This window comes from Pyxicephalus adspersus, chromosome 4 (genome assembly GCF_032062135.1).
Source record: "Pyxicephalus adspersus chromosome 4, UCB_Pads_2.0, whole genome shotgun sequence".
Classification (NCBI taxonomy): domain Eukaryota; kingdom Metazoa; phylum Chordata; class Amphibia; order Anura; family Pyxicephalidae; genus Pyxicephalus; species Pyxicephalus adspersus.
This window is the reverse complement of record NC_092861.1, coordinates 92,209,361-92,223,087: the sequence shown is the minus strand read 5'-3', so window position 1 is coordinate 92,223,087 and position 13,727 is coordinate 92,209,361. Positions and strand designations below refer to the sequence as shown.

Genomic DNA, 13,727 nt, shown 5'->3' with positions numbered 1-13,727 from the left:
TATCAGGGTAGATGGGATGTACATATTATGGCTGACTATTGTTGGAGCATCTGTCAGGATTGTCCTAACACTGAACACTCTATGAAAAGCTATAAACATAAATTTTTATCTTAACCACTTTCCCGATTAATTTTCAAATGTTTTACTGTAAAAAAAAAATCATATAGTGACAATAAATTCTTTGTATGAACAAACGGAATTTAAATAAACAGTACATTCAAGTTATTTCATTATTTTTTTATTGCATGTAAAATTTGGATGTTTTTTGACAAAAATGGGGGGTACCCTGTATCGTAAAAAGTGGATATGATAGCAAAAAACTGGACATTTCTGGATTTACCACACAAAAATTAGTAAAAAACAAGTATAAGATCTAACTGAACAAAAAATGAATTCCCCAGTGTTATACATTCATTCAGTTCAAGCACATGTTTTTCCTTTAAACCAAGTGGCAGTGCCCCTTTGGTAATGGATATAATTATAAGAGATCCAGAAGGAAGGAACAAATCACCCACTTCAGCAGACAAAGACAGGAAAACAAAATACAAAAGTTAAGGGCTAAAGTTTAAGGAATGTTTCCTGATGATATAACATACAGTAAGTACTGAAAAATGCTGTCTAAAGGCTGTTGTGACACAAAGTATGATTTAATAAGTGAACTTCGCAACTTCACAGCTAAATCTGCCCTAACTAGGCCAAATCACAAAGTGGATATTGTTATTACCCTTTAAAATTATCAAGTGCAATAGAATGCTCCCACCACTGCTTTATGAAATGATAGACAGTTCCACAGATATCAACAGTGATAGGTGTGAAGTGGCAAGGCCTAGTGTACATTTACTAAAATAGGTATTTTTTGCATAATAGACCGTTCCAGTGCCTCAGGATCACTCTAGTAGAGAAATAAAGTTATGAGCAATCTTTCTTTTTTACAGCCCTGTTTTCAGTTTACCAACTATGCCATCACTGCAAGATAAATTAGTGAACAGGCATTGCCTATGTCATCACTTAGGAAATCAATTCTTAAAAATCTAACAACTTTCAATAATTATTTGGAAGAACAATAGCTAATTGTCTTAAAGCCTAAAGTAAAACTGCTTTCCATTTCACAAAGATAGGATCTATAAACTGTGGTTCAGCTGCTGTATATCAAGTGAGATGAAATCCAATATATAAATCATAGCTTGGCAGTTGTTATGTGACACGATGCTGCTTGGAACAAAAACCTTTAAACATTTTGATTTGCTTGACTTTTCCTATAAAAGCCACCAAGGCTGTTTCTACCTGCATATCATATTTTACATTGGTAGTCCAATATCTGTATAAATTATGTGATAACAAAAGGTATTTTTTTAACAAAAATATTTTTTTCAATTATCAAAAAAAAAATATGTTTTGGTAATTGGTTTGCAATTGATGTGTACAGTGCGATAATGCAAGGATAAAAAGAGTTCTCTAAAACTCTCAGAAAGTTGTCTTTGCATTTGGGAAGTGAATAATCAAGATTGTCACAATATTTCAAATCAATCATTGATGTGTAAGGAAAATATTCCATAAAAGGCAAAGGTTTCACACAACTGTCAATTTGTTCAGGTCTTGCCATCCCAGCAGGTTCAGCCAAAGAGATGACATCTAAAAGATGACTCTACTAATCACAAAGCTGCATTAGGCACCTGCAGGTTACTTTTGAAATAACTGGTTTTAAAATGCATACATGTACAATAAAAAAGAATTGCCCCAATTTAACCTGCATGGAAGGTGTGCCAGGAAAAATAGCCTTTTCTGTCCAAGAAGAGCATAAGTGCAATACTACACTTTGCCAATAGTAAATCCGTCAGGGAATTGCTCAAAAAAGAAAAGAAGGGTTATAGACTGGAAGTTTTTAATAAGCGTAGTTTATACAGGGAAAGACACAACCATCTTTTCCACAGGACACCATTACACCTACCATTACGTATCACCATCACCCATTAAAGAGAACCTATACTGAGAGATTATGTAAACTGCCATTGCTAAACTCAATATAAAAATCAGTATTACTTGCATGTAAAGTTGATCCTTTGGGTCCATTAGAGTTAGTCCCACATCTGAAATAAGCATATAGATAAGTGTGTGACAGGTTTACTGAACAAAAAGGCTGAGCTGTATACTAACCTTAGGTCAGGGATTTGAGGAGTAAAAAAGGCAGAGGTTTGGAATGAAAAACCATTGGTTCAAGCAATTTTATACCCTCCAGCAACAAATATGTCTAACTACAGAACTTCCTGATGCATATATTTTCTGATACACATCTTACTTCTTCATGTAAGATCACAATGCTGTATCAAAGACATGTGACAAGCAATACTCTTCAAAGATAGGAAATGCTGATGCTAATGCTAGAGGGAATGTGCTATGAGTTAGATTCAGACATACAATGTAGTCCAATAATGTTTCTGTAGTACATAGGACTGTTTAAACTTTTTAGTCTTTTATTTTTAAATCCTAAATCTTTTCCAATGTATTTGCTTGATAAGTGTTCATAGTTCATAACTGCTAGATTTAAAGTGAAACTAAAGTTACTTAGTAAATCATGCAGGTGGTTAATGCAGAATGGGTCAGGCCCTGTGATGTCCCTTCTACAATACCTGTTCTTATCTGCCTGATCGTCATCCAGCTGTCAAATTTTGCTGAGCTGTACATGGCAGCTTCCATTGAACACGCTGAGAATGAATGAACTTCCACGTTCCTGCATGGGAGTTACATCATCTTGGTATGGCTGATTTACCAAAGGAATGTAGGCTGTTCACTTAACAAAATCAATTATTTTTTTACCTTTTTCACATCACGTTTTGTGAATGCGGAAAAATTCACTTCGCAAAAAATAACCAATCACATACATTGAAAATCTAAAAAACAGGATTTTTTTCTTGCATGTATTTGGGTGGTTAAAATCAGTAGAGCCTGATCTCATTCACTAAGCTAGGTGAAACAAACCTTGCAAGTGGATAGTTCACTTTGCTCAGAAACAGTCTACATTTATGTTAAAAATCAACCCTAATGTATTGTATTGGGCAGATTATTAACTAACTAAACAATCAGCTAATAAAGCCATCTCACAATGCTTTAGCACAATATTTTTTGCAGAATATTTTTTTTAAAAAAACCATCAAAGATTAGAAGAATACTGTTTTTGTACATTTACATTTTGTACTGTTTAGTAAATGTTGTAGCCGCCTTTCTCTACTGGTAAACGTTCTGTAGTTCTGCAGTCTCACCACAAACCCAATACATCTACACTAATAACCAAAGGGAAATAACTGAGGAAAGAAGTGGCATCCTGCTACACATTTCGTTATAAATTGTGGCATGTTTGCAATACCTCTGTGTATTTCCTGGTCAGTACACAAATATGTAAAAGTATACTTGTTAATGTAATATTTCTAGAAATGTAAATGGAACTCCCTATCTGGGATGTGTAGGGCATAGCATCCATGACATAACTGAGAGGGCCTATTTTCAGCTCAAATGTAGATTGTTCTAAATGGGTTCTGAAGTTTAAAGTTGATCCATAAATGCTCATTAGTGCGTTGCTTGTTTACATAGGAGAACCGGGCCTGGAAATGCAGGGGTAATGATATATACATAATGGACATCCTGGATAGACTATACCATTTACATTTCTTTAGGCAGAACTGAACGTTTAATACAAAACATTGTGAGCCGGCAGTTCTTTTTTGCAAAAAGTACATATTGTGTTACTTCTGCAAAAAAACAAGCTTACCTGTCTGTTCCAAATAGTCTGTTGAATGTATATTGGGCTGTGAGTAAGCCAGAGATGAATGAATTACCACATGCCTGAGTTACATCATTCTGTCCTGGCCAGTCAAGATGGCAGAAGTACCTGTACCTGGAAGAAGAACGGGTGAAGATGTTGGCATTGGTAATGAAGCGTAGAGAGGTTTAGTTCCACTTTACTGTAAGTAAAGGTAGGGACCAAAGGGAATATGCACTTTACTTTATAAGTGTAGGTATCCATTAAACTTACACAAAATGTGGTTTTGCTGTCTGTGACCTATTAGGTTTTTTATTTTCCAGCAATACATCTAAAAGAAAAAGAATATGTCTCCAAGGTGATGACACAGGAGGAGTAGAGGGCCCTGCCCGGAAAAGCTTACAGTCTAGAAGGTGGGCAAAAGAGAGAGTCAAATGCAGCATCTGATAAATCCTGTTTTGTGTGATTGTGTGCTGTTTGTCACACTGTAAAGGGTTATGAACCATCTACAATCTTCCAGCAAAGAACCATGAAATTGTCTGGGTGCTTGTGAATAAAACCTCGTCATGTCCGGGACCTGTGTTGCAACCCTTCGTGGTGCAAATACAACTACAAACATGGAAAAAATGCAGTTCACAGCGCATCTGAAATTTGCCTAAATGAGAAAAAAATCTAAAAAGAGAAAAGCCTAAATGACAAAAGTCATACAGCAGTAGTGACTAGGTCATATTGTCATAGATAGATAGATAGAGAGAAGGGAGGGAACAACCCATCAACCCATTGCAAGCTTCAGGGCTATCATGTATTTAAAGCTGAACTCTGAAATTAGTAAAATTTAAAAGGCATGTATATTCTTACATTATCAGGCACATTTCCTCCAAATCTGCTTTTTTAACAAAGACCATTCATTGCTACTCTTGTCTTGTGCACCGTGGTCTCGTCCTTGCCCCTTGTAGAGAACCTGCTGGGCCCCCCCCCATACTGCTTCTTATCTCCGCACACCTATGTGCAGTACAGAAATGCAGTCACTACTTATTATACAGAAGGTAATAACTGTATTTGTATGGGCAAATTGTACTTTATATCCTTTGTGGCGTTTGAAGAATATATGTAAAGTTTTTGTACCTGAAGTTTAACTTTAAGTGATCCTAATGCTTTGCACCCTGCATTATTTTCCAAACCCTACCATTAAAAAGTGTTTTTTTGTTTTACCCACAGTTCTCATAGTATGTAAGTTATTTATTACACATAAAACTGAAAGTTAAATTTCAAGCATACAGCTAAATACTTGGCTGAAACAGATATACTTGAACTGTTTTAGCAGCCATAGTATCTGTATTTCTGGTCAGCCTGATGCATTACCTCTTGGTAGTATACAGCCAGTTCTAATACCTTACTTTTGTTTATTGTGGTTAAGCAATACAGACTGCACCCAAGCTCATCCCTGACTGCTGATTGGCCACTGAAAAAGGAGCAGCACCCTGATTAGATAGATCATGGAACTCTCAGATTCTGTAAAATAAATTTTCTGTTCTTCGGGCAGCAGCAGAAATCTAAAGCTGTGCATGTTTTGTAATACCATGTATGTGGATTCTTGTCAAGATTGCAAAACATGCCTGTGTGTAGTTACAGCACTTTAGAAGGATGTCTATTACCTTGTATATTTGTTAAAGCTCGCGTAAAGGCCCACACCCTTCATTACTGTCACAACTTACACAGTTTATAAAGCAGCAGATCACATTAGTCATGCTGGTTATTGATGTGGTCGATTTTGAGCAGATTATTATTGTTGTTAATGTGCCACAATGAGCTTGGCAATCTAATGCCAATCAAACTTACTGGCAAGGGACCTGAGCTATAAGAAGATTTATGCTTACCAAAGAAAATGCCTTTGATGTATAGGAAATGCAGCTTTACAGTTTTTAAGCTTTTCTATATGTCAACTTTTGGTTAGCAGAACGGGCCTGAAATTTTAATTGTTTTTAATGACTTGAGGTCAGCATTGTGTGTTTCTGTATGCATATCTTACTTTTCTTGTAATGTAATTTTCTGTGTTCTTTTACACATAACTGACAGCATTGCAAATGTTTATTTTGTAGCTACTGTACACCCCAATCCGTAAACTGGTGCTTCAGGTGGCATCGGGATGCGGCAGCCATAATTTAGCCTAAGATCCAACCTTGGCTTTTCTGCAGATGCCTTAGTTTTAGGTATTATAGTAATATAGGATATGATATCTTTGAGACAGTACCAGTTTGACTGTCACAATCTGGTGATGCTAAGGAAACAGTTAGAAGAACCTGGCTGGCAGAGCATAGACAATCCAGGTAAGCACAGGTAAGATGGTGTTGCCCTAGAACAGGTCATTCATACTGCTCCATATAAATATCTACCCATTTCTTACTCCTAAATTACTACAGTGACATTTAACACAGACCTTTACTTTAATTTTTCACTTTCAGAGTCAATCCAGCTATTTCTCAAAATATCAGTGTGGTTGCAAAGGATCTGTATGGGAGGGGACAAAAATACATTGATTTCTTTTGTAAATAAAGTAAGATTTAAATGTAAAATATACTTTAACATAACGAGGTCTATTTTGTAAGCAGTGAATCTGACATTTCCTTGTGGAGCAACTGCAATCTACTGCCATTGAAACATGTGGACCTACTTTAGAAGATTGTTCATCAGATAATGTTTCAGTGAATGCCAGATTCTCTGCTTTTTAAATAGATTTGAAAAACCTAACTATGTAGAGTTACTTACTGTCACTAGAAACAATCTAGTTACAATCACAATTGATTCCAGGAACAGATGACGGAACGAGCTCTGTGCACATAGCGCATTTCTGTTCTATAAAGAGAGGATGGGGGACAAGCAAGCAGCATGTGCTGTGCTCTTCTCTATAGGACTGAACAACAGTCGTTCCCAATGACACATTCATCAATCTATGAGGACAATTTCAGATTTTCACCCAAGACAAGCACAAATGTTTGCCTCGGAAGCAATGATTTGATGTGTGCATGCAAATGAAGTACAATTTCTGCAAAAACAGAAAAATGCCTGTTTCTTCTGATAGAATTCCAGTGTGCTTGTATCTTCCTTTTTTCTGTACTGAAATCTCATACAATTTTCTTCATTTCTTCAGTGCTATCACCTGTGATCTACACAACCCCTCTTCCCTATGTAACAAAGTTAAGTGTTAGATGTTTGTAATTCCATATCAAAAGAGCAGCTTGCGCATGGTGACAATGATGTTGCTAAAACTGGTGTTTCTTTTTAAAACTAAATATAAGCAATGCTTTTATCTTTCAAAGATAAACAAGTGTGGAAATAAGCACCCTACCCGCCTGGCATTATTTACCAGTTATGTAAGCAGCCATATGGATAAATATACCTGAACTGATTCCCAGCATATGTCCTTCCTATTCAGTTAGCATAGTTCACTAATGAAGCTGCAAAGATTTACAAGCAGTAACATTGCACCATTTTCACTGTAACATCCTGCCATCCCCTAAAATCACCAGTTCCTCCCTATTTTCTGAATTGTTTTTAGTACATTAAACAATCTGTGCAATCTTAGTATTTACAATAAACACCATCCTGTGCATCCTTTGAAACTACTACTGTTGTCACACATCATTAAATGTGCATATAATATCTCTTACCTTCTTTACTGCAGCGGTTTCAAACTGTATAGATATTTAGCTCAAGACAACTTTTTTTTTCAGTGGAAATAAACACGTCATCGCCTTTCCTTCCTGCTCAGTCAGTAAGACCCTGGGAGACCTCATTAGCTGCACTTATAATGAAGTCACAACATGAAATGAGGAGTCTTATCACATGTAAAACTTCCTATCGGAACATACTGCAGAAAAGGGCAATAGACTTTTTGATTTTCTAAGCCACAAAAGAAGAAGTACAAAATCAATGGACTGCAGCTAATCCCTCATATTGTGCTCTATGCATTACGTTTAATATCTTGTGTTGACAAATACCAAACCCAGGCAAAAACCACAGCTTCATGTGCAAGCAGTTGTAAAGGTTATTACGTATAAAAGGTTTGTTCAGTCTAGGTTCGAAACCAATACAATATGTGTAGGGTTAGAGCTCCTTACAGGAAACTTATCTTATCTTTTCAGATGTTTCTAACCCAAAATCATAAAGTAGACATGAATGTAGACATTAATGGCAATACAATAAATAGATCACTGTGCAAAATATACATTACTTGTTAATCAATAATATCATAAAACAAAAGCAAAATAAATAATGATGTTGGTATATGTAAATTATTGCTTTTGCTTTAATAAAGATACAGCTTCCATTTGAAGAGAAGACACACCATAGCTGTAACAATATAGTTAGAAAATACTATTAGATGAACTATATAGAAAAAAATATTTTTTTCTCTATAAGTGCTAGAAATTTGGAACCACTATGTTTTAAAGAGAAATTCTCATTGCTCATTTAGGGTCATTATCTTTTACTAAGGTAGCCCCCTTTGTCTACTGATGCTTTACTTGCCATTGTTTACATACAACTCCATCCTCCATTGCAGCTGGTATTTAAATCCCCTGGGATGGCTGCTAGTAGAGTTTTGACATCAAACTCTGTGTCATATAATTGTTCTCGGCCTAGTGATTGTCAACTACACTCAAGCACTGCCAAAACTTTGCTAATCTTCAAATCATTTGCAATTAAAAATCTTGTATGTGATTGGGAATTCTTTGCAAAGTGGTTTTTCACCACATTCATTATGCTACGTGAAATTTACTTTGTTAAGATAACAACCTAATGTGGAATTGGAGAAAGTGCTGAGAAGGGCAACTAAACTAAAAAAAGGGAATGGAGGGGCTCAGCTATGGGGAGAGATTAGCTTAACCGAATTTATTCTTCCCTGTGAAATACATTTAGCGGGATATGATCACGCTGTATAAATATATAAATGGTCCATATATAGAATTCTCTTTCTGATTATTTATTTTAAGGTCATGAAGGGATTCTTCACTGTAAGGTCTGTAAAAATGTGGAATCGGCTCCCTCAGGAAGTAGTTTCAGCAACTACTATACATTGCTTTACGAAAAATCTGAATGCTTTTCTAGAAGCACAGAATATAACTGGGTATTAAGGCTTTAAAGTAAAAATAACAGTGACTGTTGATCCAGGGAACATCCGCTTGCCTCATGGAATAAGGAAGGAATGTTTTCCCCTCTTGGAGCAAATTGTACCACGGTTTTTTTTGCCTTCCTCTGGACCAACTATGTCTTATAGAGTTTTATATCTGGGATATGTTTATTTCCCTAGTGGTTGAACTTGATGGACTTGTCTTTTTTCAACCTTACTATGAACCATAGTACCATAGTATATAACACCCTGCTACTAATGTTCATTCTACATCATGGCCTCATCCAGCAGGGGGTGAGATGGCATTGTACATGTATGTAGGAGTTGGAAAGAATATATCATTTTGATGGGGAAATAGATATATCATATATTTCATATGACTGGCAACTTGGAGAAAAACGAGGGGCAAGCATTTGATTCAAATGTTTGATTGCTATTGCCATGACAAAAAGAAATCAGTAGTGGGTGGTGATGGCCTTTAGGGTAAACATAAACACAAAAGCAAAAAATGTCAGTCAATGTCATTGCTTGTTTTAAACTTTCGCTTTTTTTTTTTTTTTTACATACGGTGGCAAGTTTTGATGATGATCAGACTTCCTTTCTTGAAAGAAAATACAAATCATTTTATTTTAAATTATACATTTCTGTTAAATAGGTATAAAAGATCATAGTAAACAATTGTATTTCAATATTTGTATTAATTTTTTCAAAAAAGTAAAAATAACCAAGGCATTGCAAGTGGTGAACAGAGACACATACAATATGCATATAAAAACAAAAAAAAAATGTACAAACACAGTAAATGGCGAAAGTCCAGACCCGTCAAAAATAAAGACTGTAATAAAAACAGTAATAAACATGCAGAGAAAAACAGTGTTTAAACATTGTTGTAGCATAAAATTGTGTTTCAAATGTATGCATAAGAGAACAACAAACAATAAGGGGAGGAAAGGGGAAATAGAGGACATATGAGAAGCTGGGGCAAAGACTTCACTATATCTGTAAGTAACTTTATGCAGATAAAGTTATGATCTATCTATGATCTGTGGAAATTAATCCAGGGCTCCCAAATGTCATTAAATTTGACTAGTGTGTTCTTTAGAGTATGGGTAAGTTTATCATTTATCATAACAATTTGGTAAAAATGGGACCTAGTGGTATTTAGGTTGACTACAAAGCTACAAATACAAAGCTTTGGCCAAAGAGATTCTACCTGCCAGTAAAATCATCTTAGTCAATTTCATTGCCGGTTTGGGAAGGGTCATGGTAAATTTGTTGAATAGGGCTGCCTCCAGGGTGCTATGAATCTCACTCTGTAAAATCCTAGAAATCAATTTAAATACCTCGTCCCAAAAATCCCTAGCAATCGGAAAGGACCACCAGATATGAAGCATAGAACCTCTAGAATTGCAGTCTTGGAAACATAAAGGGGAGGCTGATGGGAACATTTTTGCCAGTCTATCTGGAATGAGATACCATCTAAGCATGACTTTATAGTTGGCTTCCATCAAAGCGGAGTTCGAAGAGACCTTGGATAGTAAGTAAACAGTATCCTACCAGTCCTCCAATTCCCATGTTATACCCAGTTCAGCTTCCCCAGTCTAACATATATTGAAGTTTACCAGAAGGGCACACTAAGGCTGAATAAATATTAGAAATTTGCCCTCTTGTGGAGGCTATAGATGAGCAAGTGCTTTTGAATGGGGAGGATCGCATGGGTCTCGGGGCCTGTCTGATTATTGATAATAAACAATTGAAACAAATCATTTTTTTATATTAAATTTTTTTAGAATGTTGTCACCCTATACTGCTCAGTGACCACAATCATGTCTCCTGACAGGCAGGTTTCTGGTGTATCAGCAGCACATACCTCTTAGAAACGTAGCTGACCCCATCCTACCTTACTTGATCACACAAAAAAACTTGACAACCAATTTCTGAAATTCCTGGTTCTGTTTTAGAAAGATTTAGCCATATACATATAAGTATCCCTTTGTGTTTTATATAAATATTGTTTAAACTCTTCTTATCTTTGGCCAAAAGACCACCTATCCAGCTCCCTGCCCTTCAGTAAGGAAGCGGCGGGAATGGTACAGGAATATGGCATCCACTGGAAAATGGCTGCTGCAGTTTCTGCACTAGGCTGCACTTGAAGCCGTAGCCTTGAGTAAAGCAACACTGGACTGTCAGACCTGCAGAATCCATATGATTGCAGTAACAATTGTATTTCTCACAATGAGCAGTTTATCTCCTCTCACAGCTAAACCTCATATATATAACAAAGCTCAAAAAAATGTTTTTTTCACTTGCCAAGGATTTTTTATTGATATCAGAAATGATATCAGTTTCATTGAATTGGCTCTAGTTCTTGCAATACAGGAAGCGAATAGACGATTTTACCAACAACAAATGTTAACACAGCATATTATTATCAATCTTTATTTACATCAATGTTTTGCATTTTGCATTATATTAAATGAAGCACTAATTCATGATTTTTTTTTACAGAAATATGAGTTCTTCAAGAAGAAGTTGTTTAAATGGCCCTAATGTGTTTTGCTAAATTTGTGGTGAATATTCTCAGCAAAAGAAAGAGAAGAAACATTACATAATTTGTGAAACAAGCATATCTTGCATATTTTGGTATTAAACTGGGGGACCAAAATAAGTATTGGGCTCCCATATGGTAAGGAAAACTTGTGTAGCGTGTCTACAAAGTGACATGGTCTCCAAGGGAAAACATGAAAAAAGGTGCAACGAACATCATTATTGAGCCAATGGTTGACAAAGAAAAGATAATTCTCCCTCAACTTCACATAGTTGGGATTGATGAAGCAATTTGAACATGGACGATGATTGCTTCAAATACATTTGTAGATTCTTCCCTGGATTGAGTACTGAAAAGGTAAAAGCAGGAATCTTTGATGGACCCCATATTCAGAAACTGATAAATGATTCAAATTTCCCATGTAACATGACTGATACTGAAGCTTCTGCGCTACGGCATGGTCTTTTGAACGGTTATATGGTTATGTTTATTATCTTTTGAAAAAAATCATACTGCATAGTATGTATAATTATTCTGTGTTGTGAAATATTAACAGGACAGAAGCTGAAACATTACATATTTATGTGTATTTGATGGCTTATGTACTTAATAATCAATCGATACACTTCACCTTTTGCATGAAAAACTTATGAGCCTCAAACCTCTTTCTTTTTTCTCCATTCATTCATACCTAAATACTACATAGGGTTCACTCACACCTATCTGGTGGTTGGGGGTGACTTTAATTCTATTTTCTCCCCTACACAAGACAGAATGTTGGTGTTTACATCTCCCCCACCTCCAAATGTTCTGCAGCACTCCAAACTTTTCAGACAGCTTATTAGACGCCATCAACTGTATGACAGCTGGCGGATCCAACACCCCACAAGTAGACAATACTCCTTTTATTCTCCCCCCCACAAAACGCACACCCGCATTGATTAGTTATTTGTTAATTTACCGTTACTGAGAAATAGTGCCTCCGTGGATATACATCCTATTTCATGGTTGGACCGTGCTCCGATCACCCTGGAGGTTTTATTTGCCCCTTCTAAGACCAGGATCTGCCACTGGAGACTGAATGACTTTCTCCTTAAAAATGAAGAAACTAAACTTTCACTCACTGCGGGCATACAAAATTATTTTACAGTGAATAAAGGTTCAGTGACTCACACATCCACCCTTTGGGAAGCTCACAAAGCGGTGATCAGGGGTCAATGTGTGGCCCTAAGCTCCCGTATTAAAAAGAACACCCTGACAGAAAAGGCATTGAAGGTGGCAGAGGAACGGCTTACTACTAGTCCATCTCTGGCTCACCTGCGGGAGGTGACTTCCCTCTGCTCTAAATTGCGGGCCCTAGAGTTGAGGAAAGTTAGCTGGCTGATGCAAAGAACTAAACAAATCTATTATCATAAGGGCGACAAGGCCGATACGCTATTAGCACGTAAACTGAGGGACACACAAATGAACTCATCCCCTATGGCCATTAAGGATGTGAAAGGTGTTCTTTGATATGACCCCTCTCATATAGCCTCTCAGAATCCCCTTTTCCCTTTTCCTCCCTCCCCATTTTTGATGTTATGTCCTGTATACAGGAAATTACTGGTTTGTCATGTTTATTACTGGAAACCACATTGCATTATTTGCACTCCACTATTGCTATTTTTTCTTGCAGCTTTTGTGTATGTATATGTGTATATGTATATATACTTGTTCCTACTTTATGCCTTATGGTTTTGGTAATATGTTGCTAATGCTCCTGTATGCTGTGTTTTTGTCCATGTTCTTTTTGTTTTGTTCCTTTTGTTGTATTTGTAAAAAAAATTTTCAATAAAAACTCAGTTTAAAAAAATAATAAAATAAATAAATAAATACTACATGGGGGTGGCTCACTATAATCAAACCACGCATTCATATAGTGAGGAGGAGTAAAACCCAATCTATACAATTTCAAAAATTTATTTTTGTATAGGTAGGCATATCTAGTTTAATTTTGCCTAATTATTGAGATCATTATTTCAAAAACTAGAGCCAATCTAGCAAAGCCAATAGCATATTTGGAATCTGTGCATCAAACATAACCTAAAATGACTTTTATCTGTTTGGCAACAAAATGTTTGTTGACCAGTGTTATCAGTGAGCGATGAAATCAGAGAGGGACCCAGACAGAGATCACCAGGAGGCCAAAGAGGGAGAGGAGAGCACTGGCAATTGAGTGTTTAAAAACTCCCTGCCTTTCACTAAAATATGCCAGAGATTGGTGAATGACAATATTACCAAGAGACCTATTACTGGTG

The 13,727-nt window shown here is 36.3% G+C and overlaps 1 protein-coding gene across 7 annotated transcripts in view; it reads right to left on the bottom strand.

Annotated features, from left to right (window-relative positions):
• SYTL3 (synaptotagmin like 3) overlaps window positions 1–7,554 on the bottom strand; it is a 31,027-nt gene extending 23,473 nt beyond the window's left edge. The window contains exons 1-4 of one of the 7 annotated variants that reach the window (XM_072408996.1): window positions 7,423–7,497; window positions 6,192–6,262; window positions 3,764–3,889; window positions 2,041–2,087 (exon numbers count right to left, since the gene is read on the bottom strand). The gene's annotated coding sequence lies outside the window, so the exon portion shown is untranslated. Of the gene's footprint in view, window positions 1–2,040; window positions 2,095–3,763; window positions 3,890–6,191; window positions 6,263–7,422 lie in introns of those variants that run through there. The other 6 variants (XM_072409001.1, XM_072408994.1, XM_072408997.1 and 3 more) reach the window with 6 other exon arrangements.
• Between the last annotated feature and the right edge of the window lie 6,173 nt (window positions 7,555–13,727).